Source organism: Podarcis erhardii, assembly GCF_964252035.2.
Source record: "Podarcis erhardii genome assembly, chromosome: 9".
NCBI lineage: Eukaryota > Metazoa > Chordata > Lepidosauria > Squamata > Lacertidae > Podarcis > Podarcis erhardii.
In genome coordinates, this window is record NC_138512.1 from 9,349,211 (window position 1) to 9,372,880 (window position 23,670).

Here is a 23,670-nt window from a genome sequence, read left to right on the forward strand (position 1 = left end):
GCAAACCCCAGGTTCACTTTCTGCGCAAGTTTGGATCTCCTGCGGTTGTCCCTGTGCCTAAGGCTTTGCAAGGGCCAGATGGAGCCAAAGTCCAGAAAATGATCTTCTGTGGGTATGAGCCAGACGCTCGTGCATGGAGATTTGCTTACCCGTCAGGTGATCAGAGTAAGGTGCTGATCAGTAAACACGCTGAATTCTTTGAGCAGGATGAAAGGCCAAAGATTTCTGCACAGCGTGATGTTCTTTCAGAATGTCTCTCTGATTCAGAGGACAGTTCTGGTGAGGAGGAAGAAGAGGCTGAGTCTGCTGATGACGATCAGGTCACTGACCAGGGTCAGGAGCAGGGTGGGGTGTCTCCACAAGTTGTTAGGAAAGGACAGCCCAAGAGTGAGCCTAGTTCTCCTGTGGGTGTAATGGAGAGGATTCGAAGACGCTTTAAGTCAGAGGGGGAATCCCGTGATGCAGAGGACACACCTGCTGGTGACAGTGAGCCAGAGGAAACACCAGAGTTTGTGCCTAGGCGATCCAGTCGCACAACCAAGGGTATTCCACCTGAGAGGTACCAGGCCACAGGTACGTGGGTAAGTTTCGCACAGTGCGATTCTGAGAGTTGTGAGGTGATTCCACAGATGCCCAACAGGTACGCCAAGGTAGGGCGCAAGGCATTGGGGAAGGGATTGATCTCACAAGGTGTTGCTGAAGATGTTACACAGGTTTTGTCAGAAAGCAACGCAAGGGGGTGTGTGGGAGTTCAGAACTTAACTGGTTAAGTGTTCTGAGCTGTGCGTCACTTTCCGACGTCAGCTATGGAAGCTGGGAGGAGTCTGGGAGGAGACTGTACTGTTGTTGTTCTCTCTGTGTCTTGAGAGAGACGGACATGTTTTAACATGGCTGAAAGGAGCCCTGGTCTTTTATGGGCTGAAATGTTCCAATAAAAGCTGTAAATAGACGAATCTGTCTGTGTATGCTTGCATGGAGCAAGGGAGAAAAAGACTGTTTTACACCGCTGTATGCTACTCTGCTAAGCCGTGGCCAAAGAGACAGCAGACTTACTTGCGCAGCTGAGAATGAAGCGTGCCGGACGCTGTGAATGACTGATTGGGATCGTAAAGCTGTCTGAGTACACGGCTCCATCGATCAAGCTCAGAGATCGATTTCCGCATACCCTGTTCCCCAGATTACGAGACTACCGCTCTTAACCACTACACCACACTGGCTCCCTAGGATGTAGTATGATCACAGTTCCCTGGTGGCACACAGCTCAATGTCTTCACTTCATCAGATTCAGACAAAGTCGTGGAAGTGCTAAGACTTGTGGCTGGGCTTTGCAATGGACTGGATGTGAGCTAATAAACAAACTCATAATCCAGGGGAGATGGAATACTATGGGTGGAAGTTACATCTGATAGGGAGTCAAGAGTCATTGTTCTGGATCAGGGATCAGCAACCTTTCTCAGCCATGGGCTGGTCCACTGTCCCTCAGACCATGTGGTATATTTTGAAGGGGGAAAAAAGAATGAATTTCTATACCCCACAAATAACCCAGAGAAGCATTTTAAATAAAAGCACACATACTACTCATGTAAAAACACCAGGCAGGCCCCACAAATAACCCAGAGATGCATTTTAAATAAAAGGACACATTCTTCTCATGTAAAAACACGTTGATTCCCGGACCGTCCATAGGCCGGATTGAGAAGGCGATTGGGCCGCATCCAGCCCCTAGGCCTTAGGTTGTCTACCCCTGTTCTGGATGAGCCCTTACTCCTTTCATAGTATGGGAGTCTTCTCCAATGTTGGCATCTTCTTCAGAGGCCTTCCACTAGAGGGAATTTGGGTGCTAACCTAAGAAATTGCTATATTTTGGGGTGTGGAACCCCATGGCTCTCAAAAGAAGCTCTGAATTTATTTTCTCTTTGGGATGAACTCTCCACCATCCTGTTACAAATATTTCTGAGTGTCCTCCATCTATGTGTGGGTTGCTGACTTAAGGGAAACGTCTTCAGTTGTGAACCTTCAGTTGTGAAGACATGTCAGGGTCAGAAAAGATGATTAAACTCCAGCTGGCATTTGTGTGAATGTGTAATTGTTATAATCCTTATTGCTGACACATCAATATTTAACTTACATTAACCTTTCCTTTGAAGCTTACAGCCAGTGCCTCTGCAGCTTGTTTGGTCTAATTTTTCCACATCATTGCATCGCGAAGCTTACAGATTGAAACTGTCATGATGTGACAGATTCAGACCATTGCTTTGTTTTCCTCATGATTGAAACTAACTTAGATTAACAATATTCTTTTTGTCAGGAATGCCTGCAAGCTACTCCAGCAAGATAATTCCTGAAAGGGGCTCTAATGAAGACAAGTGTAAGATTGCCAGAGATATTAATTGTTAACAAAAACTCTAATGAGGATGATGCCATTTCACAGGACTTTGTTTCCACCACTTAAAGTAACAAATCTTTTGTTGTACATGTAGTATATTGTGTGTGTGTGTGTGTGTGTGTGTGTGTAAGTGAGTAGTGATGAACAGGAAAATGTGGATTGGAAAACCATCACAATTATGATTTCTGTTGGAAAGTCTGGCATTACCACAGAGGAAATCACACATGCATCATATACCTGCATCTTTAAACAATAGTTTCACACACATCTGGGAAACCCAGTGTGACCAGGTGCCTTTAATATGTGTACATTGATGCTTAAACATGTGTTCTCCTTCAGTATACCTGCAGGAGCATCTCCACCCCCATCCTTCAGCCCGGACACTGAGGTCCCGCTCTGAGGGCCTTCTGGCAGTTCCCTCCCTGAGAGAAGTGAAGTTACAGGAAACCAGGCAGAGGGCCTTCTTGGTAGTGGCGTCCACCCTGTGGAACGCCCTCCCATCAGATGTCAAGGAAATAAATAACTATCTGACTTTTAGAAGGCATCTGAAGGCAACCCTCTTCAGGGAAGTTTTCAAAGGTTGATGTTTTATCGTGTTTTCAATATTCTGTTGGGAGCCGCCCAGAGTGGCTGGGGAAACCCAGCCAGATGGGTGGGGTATAAATATTATTATTATTATCACTCTTCTTCTTCTTCTTCTTCTTCTTCTTCTTCTTCTTCTTCTTCGTGACACCCATGCATTGTGTGTTTGCCAGTGCTTTTTTTCTAGAAAAAGAGGTGCCAGAACTCACCATGAATGCCTCCCTTGTTCTCTTATAATGGCGATGGCACCCACCTGAGAGGTGCTGGAACTGTGTTCCGGTGAGTGGTGGCTGAAAACCCCCCTGCTTTTTGCTGCAGGAAGCAATGAGGTAATACCAGCATCCTCCTAGCAGTCATGTGTGATGAGCTGACCCAAATTTTATGCCTAATGAGAATGCATGTCCACCACAGAGAGCTCTCCCGCGGGCTTTGTTGTTGTCTGAAAAGAAAGCATAAGCAAATATGTGAAACGATGCATTTGCCGATTCTTCCCCATGTTCCTGAGGCAGTTGCCAGGAGCAGACACAAAGCCAGTGGCAGACCTTGCAACCAACAGTCAGTGCGCTTGATTTGCATAATTAAAAAAGATTTTGTATAATGTGCGAATTAGGTGCCTTGATTTGTGAAGAGCAACCTTAAATCAGGGCAGAACCCAATGGCTATTCCTGGTGGAACAGAGAGATCTGGTTTGCACATGACACTAAGCCAGGTCACAGCTTAGTGTGACTGCATGAGCATCATCAGAAAGAATATTGTGGCCACTTGACTTCTCCATCTGCCCACCTGCTGCTGTGAGCTATGATATGGTTTGCCTCAGCATGTCATCCACACTTGGACTTGAGGTTTCTTTTCTCCAGGCTAACTATGAGCTGTGAAACAAGACAAATCACAAGCCTAGGTTCAGAACCCTGACCAAGGTTTAGCTCCAGCCACACAGCAGCAGGATGACTAGAGTAGGAGCAAAGCAGCCATCATCTCCTCTCTGGAAGCCTGCATGTTTGCACATTTGCACAAAGAAAGCCATAGTTCAGTTTCAGACTATATGCAAACCAGTCCAGAGAGCAGAGGCAGATTTAGGAGAGTGCAATCGATTCAGCTGCACTGGGTGTGGAGCTGCAGGGGTCCACAACTATTATTTAGAATGGAGCGTGAAAGGCAGGGGGTGCCATATTTTGGCATTGCACAGGGCACTGCTGAAATTTGAGACCCCAAGATCCGCCACTGTGGAGAGCGATCTCCAGTTCAAGACTACTATTTTCTATCACAAATGTTTTAAAATTGATTGTCAGGCTGCAGGGAATCAGCTTCTTCCCCTGTGGCAGTAATAAGCAGATTGAACCAAAGGAAATTCTTACCAGTTAGTTTCTTTAGTAAACACAGCGAGAGACAAACCTAGAATGGCGGTGCTCCCAATTAAGGCACACACCCACCTCCATCCCTATTAATCTACGTCACTCCTACGTTTTGTAATCTGAGTTTGTACCCTCTGTGCTTTCTGTTCTAACAGTCTCTGAGCTCTTCTTGTCCTTGGGGATAGGGTGGGAATGCTGTCCAGAGACTATGAATCTCTTAACCCTCTCTCTTCCAGTGTTTCTTTTGTAGCTGTTCCCCATCCAGTATTTCCCAGCTTCTGCCTTCTGAAATATGCCCTTCTGCAAACCACTGTTCCAAATCTATACTGTCCTCCTGCTCCTGAGAAGATGCAGTCTCAGGATCAAGAAGAGGGGGTGGATCCCTCAGTGCAGCTCTTCTCAGAACGGTCCCTGACATTAATATGCATTTATTGATGCTCACCTCTCTGTTACTTTCTTCGGCAGAAAGAAATCGAGAACTATGGAGAGACTGTAGGATGGGGAGGGAGCTGATTTAAATGAATGGGTGTTGGTAGAGATGAGCCCTGTGTAAAATAATTTCAGCTCCTAGGTTCTCAATCCTCATCCTGAGAGTTAATTCCAAAAGATACTAAGGCTGCTTGCACACAGCACTCTGTTCTAGAAAGGAGACTGAGTAGAGTCATACCTCGGGTTGAAGTAGCTTCGGGATAAGTATTTTTGGGTTGCGTGCTGCGGCGCCCCGGAAGTAAAGGAGCACATTACTTCCGGGTTTCGCCACTCGTGCATGCGCAGACAAAATGACATCACGCGCATGAGCAGAAGTGTCAAATCGCAACCCACGTACGCGCAGACACGCGGATGCGGGTTGCATTCGCTTCTGGATGCGAACAGGGCTCCGGAAGTGATCCGTTCCCACTGTACTTGCTTCTTCATAGTCCATGAACCATCTAGTTTTCTTGCATGTTTTTCGCCCCAGAAAAGCTTTCTTGAGAAACTGGTTGCACATCGATTCTGCTTTGCCCCACAGTGTGTCAATTTGAAAACAGCTGTAGGCAGTCCTGGCAATGATAGGTATATCCACACCTGCCGATTGATGTTACGGGTATAGCAGGACTGCAATAATCTAATCAAGGGGAAGGTTTTAAAATATGCATCAAGTAACCACACCCACCCTTGAGACAGTAGGGTCTAGAACAGGCATGGGCAAACTCCGGCCCTCCAGATGCTTGGGACTATAATTCTCATCATCCCTGACCACTGGTCCTGTTAGCTAGAGATGATGGGAATTGTAGTCCCAAACATCTGGAGGGCCGGAGCTTGCCTATGCCTGGTCTAGAATCAATCTACGTAGATTGAAAGCAGCATGTTGAGGATGAGCATGGACAGTTCTGGACCAAGAAAAACTACATTTTTTGTGCTACAATGGGTCAATGTGTACACAGCCTAAAAAGTAGGCAAAACCATGAAACTTTGAATGAGACCCCAAAATCTATATACCTTATATCTTAGAAGTGATATCCAACATCAGTCATACTCAGAGTGTAAGTCCATTGATTTCAATGGGCCATTTCTATGACTGACTTTGGCAATCCCCCTAATAAATGTTTACAACTTATGCCCCAGTGAAAGGAGATTTTGATGGAGAAGATGCATGTAAATGGGTGGGTTTGGCAGTGAAGTGATGTAGATTGTAGATTCTAGTGAAAGTGAGAAATAATAGCAGATAATCTGACTACTGCAAAATGATGAATGAACTATTCATCCCATGGAGATGCATTAATAATGAGACCTCTGTCAAATTAGATCCCTTCATTATTTATGCAATTATCATGCAGAACCAGGAAAGCAGCCTCACTTGGCAGTAGTAATTAACAACATCTGACTCCCAGGGGTTTTGCCAGAATTTCAAGGGATCTACCACACTACGTTTCAAATGAAACTTTAACCTTTCATCTGCCTTGTTTCCTTAGATCAATCCAGAGAGCTGGTGATTAAAAAAAACAAATAAAATTCTGAATTGAAAGAAGCCAGTGTAAATTTTGGAGACCCTAGATAGTTAACTGTCCACTGGGAAATGCCAAGGCAGTCATTGAAGAAAAATGCATTTTTCTTGAAATCTGCAGAAAGTCCAAAAGGTGGAGAAAGAAAAGGGAGGATAAGAAAGGAGGTCATACATATGTTAGCCCAAGCATGTAGAAGGTCAGATCCAGAGTGAGGTAGCTCTGCTTCTTTCCCAAGTCTTGACTAAGCTGTTTCATTTATTTTAACGGGGTGGGGGGGGACAGGGCAATCATAAATAGGACTGGAAAGGAGTGGAAGAGTGGATTCAGCACCATGCCCAAATTCCAGGGTAGGAGGTAGAGGCACTTTTGGGTATCTTTTTGTCAAGCCAACTTCAGGGTGGTGTAGATGAGGGATCCCTCAAGGGATTCATAGTTACAGATAGGTAGCCGTGTTGGTCTGCCATGGTCAAAACAAAATAAAAAAATTCCTTCCAGTAGCACCTTAAAGACCAACTGAGTTAGTTCTAGGTATGAGCTTTCGTGTGCATGCACACTTCTTCAGATACACACATAGGTGTTTTGACCCAGTGGAATGTAAGTTTCAGGTATTCGTTCCTAATCGTACAACACCCTATTTCGTGCTCTACTGAATCTCCACCTTGGTGTAGTGTGGGATATCTGTCCACAACAGCTGAATCTCCACCTTGGTGTAGTGTGGGATATCTGTCACATAAGGTAAAAAAGGTAAAGGACCCCTGGATGGTTAAGTCCAGTCAAAGGCAACTATACGGTTGCGGCGCTCATCTCGCTTTCAGGCTGAGGGAGCTGGCGTTTGTCCACAGACAGCTTTCCGGGTCATGTGGCCAGCATGACTAAACCGCTTTTGGAGCAACAGAAAAGCAGCACATGGAAACACTGTTTACCTTCCTGTTGCAGTGGTACCTATTTATCTACTTGCACTGGTGTGCTTTTGAACTGCTAGGTTGGTAGGAGCTGGGACAGAGCAATGGGAGCTCACCCTATCACGGGGATTTGAACCACTGACCTTCTGATTGCGAAGCCCAAGAGGCTCAGTGGTTTAGACCACAGAACCACCCACGTCCCATTTGTCACATAAGAACCTCACAACCAACACTCCTTTGTGGAGCAGCCATCAGCATGGAAAGGAGGATGGGATTGATTGGGCTCCAAGTCCAACTAATGTAGTTTAGGTTGAGCTGTACAGTAAAACGAAAACTACAAGGGCAATCAACTCTCATATATATGCAAATAATTTGGTTGTTATTGGATACCACTGGTGACTTATTTGCATTAATGCTCCAAAGGGCATTTGGTTGCAGCAGTATCTGTGTGTGTGTGTGGTTTGGGAGCTGCACGGTCAGGGAAAAAACAATGCTGTCCAGGGTTGTAAAGACTGCAGAGAGAATAATTGGGTGCACTCTTCTCACCTTAGATCAAATTTATGCTTCCAGGTGCCATAAGAAAGCTGCAGAGATAGCGCAGGATAGTGCACACCCCGGAAGTGATCTCTTTCAGCTTCTGCCTTCTGGAAGAAGGTACAGGGTTATAAAGACTAGGATTAGCTGCCTGAGAAACAGTTTCTACCTTAATGTGATTTTGGTTTTAAACGCAGTATAAGGAATCTCTATGGGAGTATATTGTATTTAATTATGGGGTATCAGAGTTTTTAGGGGGCTAACCAGGTTGGGATAGCTCGGATAGCAGGCTTGTTGGTTTTTGAATGTCTTATGTAGATTTTTCAATTTCGTTGTTCTGTATGGGACAATGACAATAAAGATTATCGTATCGTATTGTCTCTAACAATTGCTCCCTGTGCAATAAATAGCACACCACCAATGTGTTGAGAGACAGAAGCAGCCCCCCTCCCCCATTTACCTTGGTATGGTGCGGGCAGGCCCATATATGAATGTACATCAGTTGATCAGTCAACAATTGCATCTCAGTGCATGTAAATAGACTCCACTGACAAGCACTATGTGTGAAGTTATGTGCACTAATAAGAAACTTATTTCCATGGTGTTTTATCTGTGCTGACTCAGGCACACACGTAAGTCACCACTTGATGTTAAAGTAATTAGGTGACGAAAAAGCATATGTAAACCAGCCCCTTCTCTAAAGAGCAACCACAGGAATGTTTTCCCCCTCTGATCTTAGCACTAAGCTCCACAGTGCTAAGATCAGAGATAAGGCTGTTTGTCTGCTCTTTTAAGATCCTCCAGCATTAGGGTGAGGGTGCCTTTTAGTCTTAAAGAACAGACAGCTTTATCTCTGATCTTAGCACAATAGTGCTTAGCACTAAGATTGAGAGATAAATCCATTCGCCTGCTCTTTAGGCATTCTGATGTACACCCAGATGCATCTCTTTTCCTAAAGGACTTACCTCTGATCTCAGTGCTGCGGCACTGAGTGTGGCAAGTGCATGGGTTTGTCATGCATGTGTATTATGTCTATACATTGGCCATCTCCACTAGTGTTATGTAGTCCCCTGACAGTAGGGGGAGGTAACTAGTCTCCACAGTCAGAGGCGTTATGCCTCCCAATGCCAGTTGCTGATAATCACATTTGGTAGACCGCTGTTGTCTTAGTAGTAGGCTTCCAATGGGCATGTGGGTGGCCACAGGATGTTGAGCTAGATGGGGCATAGACTTGATCATCTTATGTTCTCATTCAGCTATGCTTTACTCAGAATTCACCCATTGGTCTTAAGAAACATGTCAAAGCTGGGTTCATTCATTTCAGTGGGTTCGCTCTGAGTAAAACTTAGTTGGGTACCATATAGAGCAGGCTTCCTCAAACTCGGCCCTCCAGATGTTTTTGGCCTACAACTCCCATGATCCCTAGCTAGCAGGACCAGCGGTCAGTGATGATGGGAATTGTAGTCTCAAAACATCTGGAGGGCCGAAGTTGAGGAAGCCTGACATAGAGCGATGAGCAAGCAAACTCCTTTCTCCTTGAAACCTAAAACCATTAGCAGCTACTAGGGTTAGAAGTGGGAACTGTTGGATCTGAGCTCTGCTGAGCAATGCAGGTGTGTCTGAAATATCCCAGGATATGCCCTATACATTCAAGAACTACTAGTTTCTCTTGACCTTGAGCTGCCAGATCAAGCTGAGATTTTGCCTTGGCAACAAACACAGGTCTGACTGTGTTTTCTTGGCTCAGGGATCTGTGCAGCTTTGCTTTAATGCCTACCCAACTACAGGGAGTCATGCCTCCTGCCTCCTTTCCTAAGGCTGTAAGGTCCAACATTGGATGAAACTGACCATAACCTCCAGGATTTTTACCAGCTACTCACAGCTAGCATACAAAACCATAACCAGGATGCTTGGAGGTATGATGAGCTCTATGAGGCCCAGTGCCGAGGGCCTTCTGGCAGTTCTCTCGCTGTGAGAAGCCAAGTTACAAGGAACCAGGCAGAGGGCCTTCTTGGAAGTGGCACCCACCTTGTGGAACACCCTCCCACCAGATGTCAAAGAGAAAAACAACTACCAGACTTTTAGAAGACATCTGAAGGCAGCCCTCTTTAGGGAAGCTTTTAATGTTTAACAGACTACTGTATTGTAATAATTTGTTGGAAGCCGCCCAGAGTGGCCGGGAAAACCCAGCCAGATGGACAGGGTATAAATAAATAAATTATTATTATTATTATTATTATTATTATTATTATTATTATTATTATTATCATTATTATCATTATTATTATTATTATCTGAAACTATTTATGATGTGGCTCTCCTGAGGATATTTAAATATTTCTTATGGCACTCCACAAGTGACACCAAGGGGCAACTTATGTGCTTTAATTTAGAAATAAGTCTTCTTGTGCGCATCTTGGCTATCAGATAAACATGGTGAGATATCTGAGTGCTCTTCTAGTGTAGTGAAACTGAATAACTCTAAAGGCAAAGTCTGAAAGGGATCCTTGTCAGCTTCACTGTAGCAGGAGTCCAATTAAAAATAATCAAGAGCAACAAAGTACACATTAGGCTGAGAGCAAACTTTCAAAATGTGTCTATCTAAGTGTCAGGACAGTGAGAGATGCCACCGATTCACCTCCCTTCACTCAGCTTTATTTGTTGCCATTCTTCTAAGTGGCTGGTGGCACTGATCTTTCCTTTGGAACTTTTCTCAGCATGACATTATTCTGAAAGGACTTGGGGAACGGATGGCTACCACCTGGCTGCTGGATTTTGCCCTCTCCTAGCTGAAAATTGCCAACATTGCCTCCCATTTCACTGCCCATTAGCAAGACAAAAAATGGAGGAAGGTCAGCTCAGCCTTCATTCATTCATTCCATTCATTCATTCATTCAAATTATTTGTCTATTGCCATTCATTTCAAAGAAATGCCAAGGTGGTTTACAGAACAATATTAGAATGCATAGCACATTACACAAACACACACACACACGCAGAGAGAGAGAGAGAGAGAGAGAGAGAGAGAGAGAGGGTGCAAAAAATACCAGAATCAATTACAGTTGCATATACCCTTCTCCCAAAATTCGCTGCCGGGCAGAGAAAATTCATTACGTCCCATATGTGAAGCATCCCTGAGAAATTTTTTCTGATCTTATCGGAAACTATATCTGGGTTTTCTCCAAAATCACTCAGATATTTCATCTAAGCAGGATGGAACTTCCCAATTCACCTCAGGTTTTCCTTATGCAAAATTTTCACAGCAAATCCAAGAATGTGTTTAATAAAATATTAGGTTTTTAATAGGTATTTCATGGTGGGTGGGAGAGGCATTATATTCTAAACAAACAATCACAGTTTTCCCTTGTAAGTAGTGTGGTGACTTCAGATTTTTGCATTTTCTTGCACAAAAGTCCATTCTGAAACACTCTATTTACTTAGAGAAGTTGACCTACTCAAGCCCACAGATGGTGTCTGTTGTGAATGCTGCTGCAAAGATCAATCATGATGATATTTTTATGAGTATATTTAGTTTCCAGGACTTTGCTGATTGATTGGCTTCAGCAAGAACAACGTGAAGCAACCATTGTATCAGGTGTTTCTGAATTAGTCTAATATTATCAAGTGCCTTGATGAGGGAAATTAGAATTATGTCAACTGAAAATAAAATCTAGTAAGGTACCATTTACTGAGCAAAATGCTAGAGATTAGTAATTGCTGGTTCAAGGGGTGAGGGAAGGTATAAAAGGAGAATTCCTGCATGCCAAGATATCATAGGAGCGTCCTGGTCAGTAATCACACACTACAAAGTTGGAGTTAACTCTTTACTAGCAAAAACATGATTTCCACAGACTTGGTTGAGTGTCAGGCCTAATGAGCGTAGCAGCTCATTCCCTTGGTCTTCTTGAAACTCAAATGTTGAGACTGCCCACGTCCTCACAACTGTCCAAACCCCTCCTTTCCAGGGCCTTCCCAAGCAATCAGACACCATGTCTGCATAGCCAACCTATCCTCCATCCTTTTCATGCCTCTTCTGGTTCTGACAGACAAATGGGGAGTGGCGTTTATCACAGCAGGATGGGGAAACAGCTGTCCACCTGCCTGACTCATCTCTGACTCCTGGTCTCCCTCATCCCACTCTCCTGCTTCAAGTTCTGGACTCTCCCAGCTCACTAGGCCCTGTTACCTCTTCAGGTTCTGATACCTCATCTTCCCAATCTTCTCCTTCTTCTCCCTCTGAGCACTTATCATTGTCCCATCACCACTCCCTTGACTCTGAGCCTTCTTCCTTGGTGGTTCTCCAGCTGGTTCCCCCACCATTCCTCTGCATCTAACCAGTCATGACACAAGATCCAAGTTTGGGGAAAATACTACAGTGGTACCTCGGTTTTCGAACTTAATCCACTCTGGAGGACAGTTCAAGTTCCGAAACGTTCAAAAACCAAAACCTTAACAGCTGACAGCTAGGCTTCCAGATCTTGCACTCAGCGGAAGCCGCGTAGCATGTTCGACTTCTGAGACTTGTTTGAAAACCGAAGCATTTACTTCCGGGTTTTCAGCATTCAAAAACTGAGGTACCACTGTATTTGATGAGAGAAGCTCATTTTACAAAGTAAAATATCAGCAAAATATGCCCCTACAAGTGAGTTCCAAAACGTCCTCTTTAAAAGTTTATTTCCAAAGTTTCCCTCATCCCCCAGCATAGGAAACACATTTGGTAGGTTAAAAAACGGTTTTCTTACAAACTCCCCAAAAGTTGCACAGGCAGTAAAACCTAATGCAGGTTCCTAAATTATTGGTATAGGAACTCAAGAGTGACTGGTGAGACACATGTGGCTTGAGCTGGAACAAACATCTCAAATCTCTTCACATGCTGAGCTTCTCAAGTAGACTAGGGGAAAACAATAGGTTTGTTTACCTATTTCCTACCCAGGTGAGGGGAGATGACCCAGTAAAGCCTGGCAGGACAGCTTATTCTGTGGTATTGACTCCTTCATGCATCAATTAGCAGTAATAACATCCACAGTGCTGCAGACCCCCCCCCTTCTGCCCTCTGGGAAAGATTGGAATTTTTGCATTCATAAGGATGCCTTGATAAGGATGAGCTGTCCAACAGCACATCTGGCTGGTTTATCATCAAATGTTTATTATCAGCCAAGATGTTCAAGTCCATATCCAATATAAGACCCTTCAAGTCTTCTGCCTGCAATTATCCATAAGTGTGTGAACACACACACACATTTGTAACTATATGTTTCTATAGTTCCAAGGTTATGTTTCCAGGTTATTTTCTTAATAGCCAGATGTTACTGATACAAATTTTTGTTTAAGAGATTTCAGTAGATGGGCTCTAACAGAGAAATTGGATATTAAGAAAAGAACCTGGAAACATAACATGAATAAGCCTGCATGAAAGAAAGAAAGAAAGAAAGAAAGAAAGAAAGAAAGTTTATCTTTTCCTAAAAAGTCTTCATACACTTAATGATAAGATTAAGATAATGAATCAAGAATGACCACACCATAGTTTTATTAGCTTACATTCATCAAATCTTTGGCTGTATAAATTCAACAGTGAGCCTTAGGAAGAAAGAGAAACATTCTTCCACAAAGGATACATTACTGACGAGAAAACATTGATCATATTATTCACAGCTGCTTGGGGGAGTTGTCTTTAGCAGACAGGAGGGAGATTTTTGACTGAAGTGATTTAGAAATGTTAAATGCAGAGTGTTTTTGTTGTTGTTATTTAGGGTCTTAGGAAGGAACGAAACAAAATGTTAAAATCATCAACAGCATTTATATAGCTTTGGGGAATGTTCAAAGCACTCTTAGCCACTGCTGTTCCTTAATCCTGAATATGTTTGCTCGTTCACTTACAATATTTATATTCCCCACTTTCCACAATCACTCAAAATAGCGCACATCCATTTAAAATGTTTCTGTATAATGGAACAAACTGCAAGAAAGCCCAACCCAACAAGAGAAAGATGTTGCTGGTTTATGGTTTATAACTCCTGAGAAGTGTCATTCAACCTATTCTAAGCAGGATCACACTCTCCCTTTTCGGTATCAGCCATTGCAGCTGGATATTGTGTAGCCCATCAGCACCTTTCATCAGGTTTTGAGAGAGATGTTCTTGCCACAGTTATCCATGCTTTGATAACTTCCAGATTTTGTTCCTATACTTCATGGCAGGTAGGACTACCTTTGAAACGCATCAGGAAAATACAACTGGTGCCAAGTCTAGTGTTCAGTTTATTATTCGGGGTTCTCTGGTTTATTATTTGGGGCTCTCTCCATTTATTATTTGGGGCTTTCTTAGTATTATACAAATACTAAAAGCACTTCCCTGCCAGCTTCTATCCAGACTCAATTCAAAGTATTGGCTTCAATACTTTGCATATCCCATATCAAATGTTATTGCCTGGTTCCTTCTTTAATATATTTTAGGTGCTAAGTGAAGACTGCCCTATTCTCCTTGGACTTTATGACACCTGTCCCCTTTCAACTGCCAGATTGCTGATTCATTTGTGCTGTTAGCAGTTTACTTATTGTGCCTTTTTAACCTGCTGTTTTCTTTGTTCGTGTATTATTGTAGTTATTGTTATCCGCATTGAGGCAGTCAAGAAAGGTGGGGTACCTCACAGACGTAATCAGACAAAACTAAACCCTATCACGGGGAGTATTAAGATCTAAAACAGAAACACTGCACAAACTAAACCATATTCTTCCCTCCGTGTTACCAAGGATTTAGATAAGTAGGTAGCATTTGGAAGGCAACTAAAGTGAAGAACACTGATCAAACATCTGACTGTGTGGAATGACACCTCTTACCATCTGGCATGAAGCCCTTCTCCATATTGTTGGCAACATGATCTGCCAAGGTGGAAGGGACTCGCAGCAGGTCTATCAAAGATGAATGGATTAATATGGGTTGAGGTCCTCTCTCTGATATACGTTAGTCGCAGACCCAGAAAGCCTATGCTTCTTGCTTGCTTTCTTGCTTTCTAAAGCCCATATATAAGCAACTTAGAACAATAAACTTATATATAGAGTCACATAAAATGCATTATAACTGTCCAATTTTTCAGGTTATGGAAGCATGGGTAGTTGTTTGATCTTCCTTTTTTGACAAAAGGATGCAATCAGTGTACCGAATGTAGCTGGGGGAAAAAGATTCCTACATGCTCTTGCCACCCATTTATCCAGCAACAGTAAATCTAAGCAAGATGTCTTAGATTCATCTGAGAACCATGTACACTAGTAACAGTAGGTAGATTGCATATTTCCTGATATTCAGATCCCCCAACTAGCCTCACCTTTTTTTTCTGGATTGAGCTTCAGATTGTTTACAACAGTTGCACATAAAACTGTACAATAAAAAACCATGTAAAATGTTGCTAAAAGGTCAAGGAAGCATGCCCAAGGATTAAGACATTCTGGGAGATGATTTATAACGAAATGAAAAAGGTATTCAAATATACCTTTCTGAAGAAACCAGAGGCCTTTCTCCTAGGCATGGTCGGCCAATTGGTGCCAAAGAAGGACAGAACTTTCTTTATGTATGCAACAACAGCAGCAAGAATACTCATCGCAAAGTATTGGAAGACACAAGATTTACCCACCCGGGAAGAATGGCAGATGAAGTTGATGGACTATATGGAACTGGCGGAAATGACTGGCAGGATCCGAGACCAGGGAGAAGAGTCGGTGGAAGAAGACTGGAAAAAGTTTAAAGATTATTTACGGAAATACTGTAAAATTAATGAATGCTAGAAAAATGTTGGAATGAAGTTATATGGCTTTAGTAGAAATGTTATAAGGAATTAAGTATAAATAGATTAATAGAGTATTAAAGCAAAAAATAAGGTTAGAATGTGCTAAGATAAATATAGGATAGAAAACAGAGGAAGATGGAAAGGAATTGTTGAAACAATTAACGGAAGTGGAATACAAAAAGGGAGGGGTGAGGAGGTCGCGGAAATAAGTGAATGAAAGATAAGATGTTGAAATTATTTGATGTGTTTTAAACTGTTTTTGTTTTGATTTGTTAGTTTAATGTGTTAGTGTTATGTAGTGTTTTTGTATTGTATTGTATTGTTCTTCTTTTTTGTAGTGTTTAAATTGTTGGAAAAGTAATAAATATTATTTTTTTTTAAAAAATAAAAGGTCAAGGAAGAAGAAAACAGATTTTTTTTAAAAAAATCTATCTATCATCTATCTACCTTCAAACAAAGATTGTCTTTCAATGCAGCGAAAGCTGTCTTGGTTCCCTAACCAGATTGAAAGGCCTGAGGAGAGGTGAGTCATGCATAAGGGCCTGGAGTTGCTCTGTCACCATACATTCCATCAGTTTCTTCCAAAAGCAGAAGAATTTGGACACTTGCCTATAGCCAGCAAAATCGTCACAGTGGAAGTAAGAGATCACTTGTTTTAATAAATGGGAAAACTGCCCCCCAACCCAATGATCTACGGGAGGTGTTCTCATAGCAAATCTTCCAGCTTTCACCCTGACCAGCCCTTCACTAACTATGATAGGCCAGGACTCCGTTCCACATGTTGTGGCATTCATAACACCCAGCTGCCCCTCAATATCCTTGAAGGTCACAATGTCAAAGTGATCTATGCAAAAGTAACATGTGGGTGACTTCGACCACCCCAGCGCAGACACTGCCCAAATAGGGATGTCAGATTGAATTTGAGTTGTTTTATCAACAAATGAATGAGCAGGATGGTCACAGCTGGCTGAAGGTATTTTCATCTTCTTGCAGGCACATCAAGGCCAATTCCACCCAGAACAGCTGGGATTCAGCTGAAGCAGTAGTTCTGCTGTGGTAGCAAATGATTTGTCAAATTGCAGTGGGTGCTGGAGGCTTTTGTAGGTATGGTAAGTTTTGACTTCCTTTTAAAAGGATGGCCAATGTATTTTCACAGCCCTTTTCATAAAATGATAAATTGATTTAAAGAAACACGGTGACCAAGTGGCCGGAGGCATTATTTTCTGAAGTTCACCAAGGACTGATTTTGGAGGTGATAGTATTAAATGAAAGCCCTTTTAAAACCTAGTTAACCAGGGTTCCTTCATGTGTTGCTGTGGTTGGGGGAACTGCCTTTCTGTGTCTTGTGGCAATATTTAACATGACAGTATCATGTGGATGATATCAGTCAGGTAGGTCCTTCGAACCTAGCTGTTGACCAGCCATGAACTTGAGAGGCCAATACTGGCATAGAAAATGATCCACACAGTTGATCCTGCATATCCATTTCTGAACTGGCCATGACAGATGATAGTTTCTGTACCACCATGGTGTGTATGAAGTGCCCCACAGATTACATTTAACCTGCAATCTCAATAGCTCTGTGTGGTAAGAACTGAGAGAAGGACTTCATCTGTCCTCATCTGGCATAGCTGGTTCTACTATTAAAAACGGGAAGGGGGGGATCTGCCCAGTTTATTTCATCCAAATGAACATATTTGTTATTGTGGCAAATTGTGAATTCTTTTCTCACCAAACCCAACATTTTTACTGGTAGGTATCTGTTTTTGTCCTTTAAAACCAGATACCTACCAGATATCCATATTATACATCTTTGCTTGAAGGACACTTAAAACAAACCAATATTTATTACCCAATACAGTGGTACCTCGGGTTACATACACTTCAGGTTACATACGCTTCAGGTTACAGACTCCACTAACCCAGAAATATTACCTCGGGTTAAGAACTTTGCTTCAGGATGAGAACAGAAATCGTGCTCCGGCGGTGCGGCGACAGCGGGAGGCCCCATTAGCTAAAGTGGTGCTTCAGGTTAAGAACAGTTTCAGGTTAAGAATGGACCTCAGGAACGAATTAAGTACTTAACCCGAGGTACCACTGTATTTATTAAACCAATATTTATTACCCAATATTTATTAAACCAATATTAGAGCCAGTGTGGTGTAGTGGTTAAGAGTGGTGTACTCGTAATCTGGTGAACCGGGTTCGCTTCCCCGCTCCTCCATATGCAGCTGCTGGGTGACCTTGGGCTAATCACACTTCTCTGAAGTCTCTCAGCCCCACTCACCTCACAGAGTGTTTGTTGTGGGGGAGGAAGGGAAAGGAGAATGTTAGCTGCTTTGAGACTCCTTCGGGTAGTGATAAAGCGGAATATCAAATCCAAACTCTTCTTCTCTTCTTCTTCTACCCTGATATTTGAAGCGGCTTTGTTTGCTATCATGCATATATGCCTGAAGGCAGAAAAGAATCTGAAGCATCCTCCATCAAAGGCCTAATTGTTTGTCTCCATGGTTCAGATGTCCCCAGTCACACTGTTAGCTGAGGGTGGGGTGTGGAAATGACACGAAGCTTTCCGTGTGCTTTGGCGGACAGTGAGCTTTTCAAAAGAAAATTTCTCCATCCTTTGAAAGTTTTAAGGTGTGAGAGACATAAAGCAGCATTCTTCTCAGGGGATGTGCATGAACCCAAGACTAGAATTTGTGCTCTGCCCCCCCCCAAATTTTTTCAGAGAAAAAGAAAATAATCTGCAAACAATTTAACATTGTTTACCACCCAAACATAACACCATATGTGGTCCCAGGGGAGATTGCAGTCCCATGGCATGTATTTTCCCCAAGCTCCTTAATTTCCAAACAGAGTGCTAGGACGTGACAGTGTGCTGCAAGAAATTAAACAATTTCAGATCCCTGCTAGTCCCAGCACTGAGATCTATTGTGTCTGCATGCAACACTGCTCTAGCCGTGACTCTTGTTGGAACAGGAGATGGCATTGAGTGTGGAGAGTACTAAATTATTGCAATGTGTTCTATGTGGGGTTCCCCTTTGGTCTGGCTCAGAAGCTTCAACTGGTGCTAAATGCTGTGTCTAGACTGTTGGAGGAGACAGAGTGCTGCCAGCGCATAACTCCAGTGCTTAAGAGCTTGGACTAGCTGCTCATATGCTGCTGTCCCAAGCTCAATGTTCTTGTATTAATTTACAAGGTCCTTCATAACTTGGTTCCAAGACACCTTGAGGACCATCTTATTCCTTATAGCCTGGACTAAGGTCTTCAGTGGAATCACAGCTAGTGGTCCACCATGGCTCAGATTCATGGCTTCTATTCACAGGAGCTGGGAATTCAACAGTGTGGCCCCCCAGTTCTGTGGAACTCCCTCCTGGCTGAGATCAGACAGGACTCGTCTTTGTTGAACTCATGCTGTCTGGGGAAGACCTTTTTATTTCGGCAGGAATTCAAAGTAAGTTTTTTCATTTTCATGGTTAGCATTACATTTTATCTTTATTGTATCTTTTATATTTTACCTTAGACCACAGAGTTAAGTGACATGTTGAAGCAGCAGACTTAACCACCAGCAAATAAAAATGTTCTCTTGGATCTCTGCATGAGTTACTGATTTCCACTTGCCTCATGCAAAGAGATGAGTTTGCTATTCTGAGCTCAGCTTGGAAATGAGAATAATGTATTCCGCTGCTCCGACATCAGAATAATTTTTAAATCAATTTTTTGAGCCAACTGGAGCACTCAGAAAAATGGACCTTGTCCCTAGATTCCACTGTACCATTACACACTCCCCCGTTCACTTATTTGGGAAGCAGTAGAAGTGAGAGCAGGGATGCGGGTGGCGCTGTGGTCTAAACCACTGAGCCTCTTGGGCTTGCCAATCAGAAGGTTGGTGGTTCGAATCCCCGCAACGAGGTCAGCTCCTGTTGCCAAAAAGTGCAAGTAGATAAATAGGTACTGCTCTGACGGGAAGGTAAACAATGTTTCTGTGTGCTGTTCTGGTTTTGGTGTCTCGTTGCGCCAGAAGCGGTTTAGTCATGCTGGCCACATAACCTGGAAAAACTATCTGCGAACAAAACCAGCTCGCTCAGCCTGTAAAGCGAGATGAGCGCTGCAACTCTAGAATCATCTGCAACTGGACTTAACTGTCAGGGGTCCTTTACGTTTACCTTTTTAGTAGTGAGAGCAGCACCAGGCGTGTGGTAAAAGGATAGGATGGAGGTTTGCTCATTTCCTCCTACTCTGTCATCCTGATACAGTGTCAGGATGACAGTGGAAAGGTAAGGAAAGGAAAGGGATGGGAAGGGGGAAAACTCACTCTTCTCCTTTCCCCATGCATTGTTTTTGTTAGGTAAGGGGACTGGCGGGCTGGCTATAAGGCTGCTGGAAAAGCCCTGCCGACCATTATCTGAAGCTGTAATCAGAAGCAGGCAAGCAACTTGGCAGTAATTAATTTTATTGCTCAGCAACCAGGGGTCAGCACACACACACACACACACACACACACACACACACACACACACACGATTCAGGTAAGAGTTTCCGGCCCCTCTTCCCTTTATTTATGACTCCCTTCTTGCATTCTTCTGAAGGAGCATCTCCACCCCCATCGTTCTACCTGGACACTGAGGTCCAGCGCCAAGGGCCTTCTGGCGGTTCCCTCAAGCCAAGTTACAGGGAACCAGGCAGAGGGCCTTCTCAGTAGTGGCGCCCGCCCTGTAGAACGCCCTCCCACCAGATGTCAAAGAGAACAACTACCAGACTTTTAGAAGACATCTGATAGCAAGGAGAATTACATGAAGATGATGTACAGATGGTACACAACACCAGTGCAGTTAGGGAAAATGTACAAATCTAGTTCAAATATATGTTGGAAGTGTAAGGAAAAATGGGGGGGGGGGAGGGATAAGGATGACATGTTTCTGGATAATATGTTTTGTTTTAATTTTGAATAAAAAAGTTATTAAAAAAAGAAGAAGACATCTGATGGCAGCCCTGTTTAGGGAAGCTTTTAATGTTTGATGTATTACGGTATTTTAATATTTTGTTGGAAGCCGCCCAGAGTGGCTGGGGAAGCCCAGCCAGATGGGCGGGGTATATATAATAAATTATTATTCTTATTATTCTGCTGTGACTCAGCTTTTCTTAATCGTTCTAATCTTTTCTCTGCCCTAAGTTCCTGTGCTGAGAGAGGGGGAGGGGAAGGAGTTTAGTAGCTCCTTCAAGCTCTTTCTCTATCAGTGTCTCTATCAAGCACTCCCGTTCTCTGCCAATGATTCCTCCCTGTCCCACCAGTCTGAACCTGGTTCAAAATCACCTTCGTCCTCAGGTGCCCCCTGGAGGACTGGCTGCTGCCGCCACTCCTCCTTGTCCAACCAGTCCCTCACACTGGCAGTGAGAGATAGAAGAACTAGAGGAATTGAAGTGTCAGTTCTTCCCTGGCTCAGATTTTAATCCACCCAGAGAAGAATTGAGGAGCATGAAGACCTTGCATCTCCTTTGACACATGGGCTATTATGAGTCACCATGTCTACTCGTGCAGAAATGTGGGGGGAGGAATCCTCTGAAGGCGAGTGCACTTGTGAAATGAACCCTTTTGGGATTGCAAGGGTGAAGTGTCGATTTACTTTTAATTCAGGGGACGAAAGTGTGCCTCAGTTCAGATGCCTGGGAAGCACTGACCTACCTAATTAAAAAGAGAGGGCTGGAGTTGCTACTCTCTCATTTACTTAAGTGGGGAAATGGATGCCTGTCTGTAGTATTCACAGCTAGATCACAGACAATCATGTTGCTGTCGCTCTCATATTCAAATGGCATTAGCATCCACTAGCTAATGCGAAACTGATAATAAATGGGAAGAGCAGAGGAAAGCCACTGCAAGGAAAAAAACCATTTTATTTGCAAGCTTTTACTGCTTGATTTGATTTGACCTGAACTAAATTATGGGCAGCTTAATGTTCTTCCATGAATTATTCATCAACAACGGCACATGGATTTGACAGTGATTCAAGATCAGGAGATAATAAACACAGAACACCAGTTATCAGGTGATAATTGACCAAAATGTGCTTGTCTACTACTCAATAAGCCAGTTGTCTGGGTTGGGGAGAGTGGAAAGAGAACCATTATGTTGTACAATGTGTGTGATACAGAGGTGCCGAATTGCACCCAAGATTGAGAGAACCCAGTGTGCGTTGTGTTTGTGATGTCATGCACCCAACGTGCAGTGTGTGTGATGCCATGCGCAGGGTTCCTGCAACATCGCATCATCGAGAGGAGGCCGAGAGTGAAGTCCAGTGTGGTGCTTAGGAGGAGTTGCCACTGAAACCAAGTTGTGTTTGGCAAGTAACCTAATCTCCTTCTTCAGAAAGATGCTGTGGGCCCCTGAATTGGATCGGGGCTGTGGCAGAGGGTGAGATAGGGTGTCTGGCCCTTACCCACAGGCAGCAAGAGTTCCAGTCCTATAATTTTGGATCCTTGCAGTGATATTATCTTCTCGGATAACTTATTTGGGAAGATAAACCTTCCCCAAGTCCTCCCAGTTATGAAAACGGCAACATTTTTGAGGTGTTATCTTAGAAAAAAAGACCTTATCCTGGAACCTATCTTATTGTCTTAGGAATGTTGGAGGGTATGCAAGAGTTTTAGAGGGCGGCAACTCGTGAAAGAGCCTTTGCCACAGTGGCTCCCCATTTGTGCAATGCTCTCTTCAGGGAGATTCGGCTGGCACCTTCACAGCCAGTGTGGTGTAGTGGTTAGGAGCGGTAGACTCGTAATCTGAGGAACCGGGTTCACGTCCCCGCTCCTCCATACGCAGCTGCTGGGTGACCTTGGGCTTGTCACCCTTCTCTGAAGTCTCTCAGCCCCACTCACCTCACAGAGTGTTTGTTGTGGGGGAGGAAGGTAAAAGGAGGATGTTAGCCGCTTTGAGACTCATTCGGGTAGTGATAAAGTGGAATATCAAATCCAAACTCTTACACACTTTTAGGTGCCAGGCGAAAACATTCCTTTTGAGCTGCCCTCTGAACCTCTTGCATACTCTCCAACATACCCTTTGGCTGATTGACATCTGATGCCCTTTTAAATGTGTTATAGAGGAGAGGATTTTTTCTTTGTTTTTGTTTTGCTTTTATTCTGTATTTTGCGTTTCTTGTGTGGTGTAATTTTATGTTGTGAGACTGGTGGGTGATGGGCAGTATACAAATTTAATTTAATTTAATTTAATTTAATTTAATAAATAAATAAATAAATAAATAAATAAATAAAATAAGCAGTTAGATTGGATATTTGATTAAATGAAACTAATTTAGAATGAGGACAATGTTGGCTAAACAAGTCGCATGGACCAGTGAGGAAACACAGATGATCAGTGATATTCAACTTTAAATTAAACCACAGTTCCAAAAACTGGGAGTATTTCTTCCCCTTCAAGGGTACTAATACATCCCATCAGTGTAATTTTCTAAATTCAGTGGCTCTTCAGGAATTTTCTGCTTCTCTTATTTCCCACCAAACACATCCTAAACTGGCTCATCAACATTGTACCAATGTCACATCAAAGAAGCCTCCATATGCATATTATTCTATCCCACCTACTCAGCAGTGCAGTATCATTGCAGCAAAAAGCTCTGGTATAAGGTGGCACATCAACTCTTCTCCAGTTTTCATTCTGAACCCAGTGCTACACCTGCACAGCAGTCTGATCCACTAGGATTGAATTGGCAAGGTCTGATATAAAAATGTGCTCCATTTTCAGTAGTTTGGCCTCTCACATCTATCTTTGTCAAGATGGATTTCCTATAAATGAGCTGAGGAACAGCTTTTCAGAAACCAAAGTCCTTTATTATTCCTCATTACTGGCTGTTCCACCTGATTTAATCACATCTGCATAGTATGAAATTGGCCTTAGACTCATTATCCCTGTTTGTGTTATGATATGCTTGATAAAACTGGATCTTAGCAATGTCACTTCAGTACAGAGCAGTATTTACAGCTGACTATGCCTTCTTAGCATCATGCAATTCTAACGTTGCATTTCATGAAACATAAGAGCTGAACTGAATGAAACCGCAAACTGAATTACTCCAACTTTCCAGAAGTGGCCGACACAAAACCTTTCAGAAAATCACAAGGCATCAACGAAGGAACCCACAA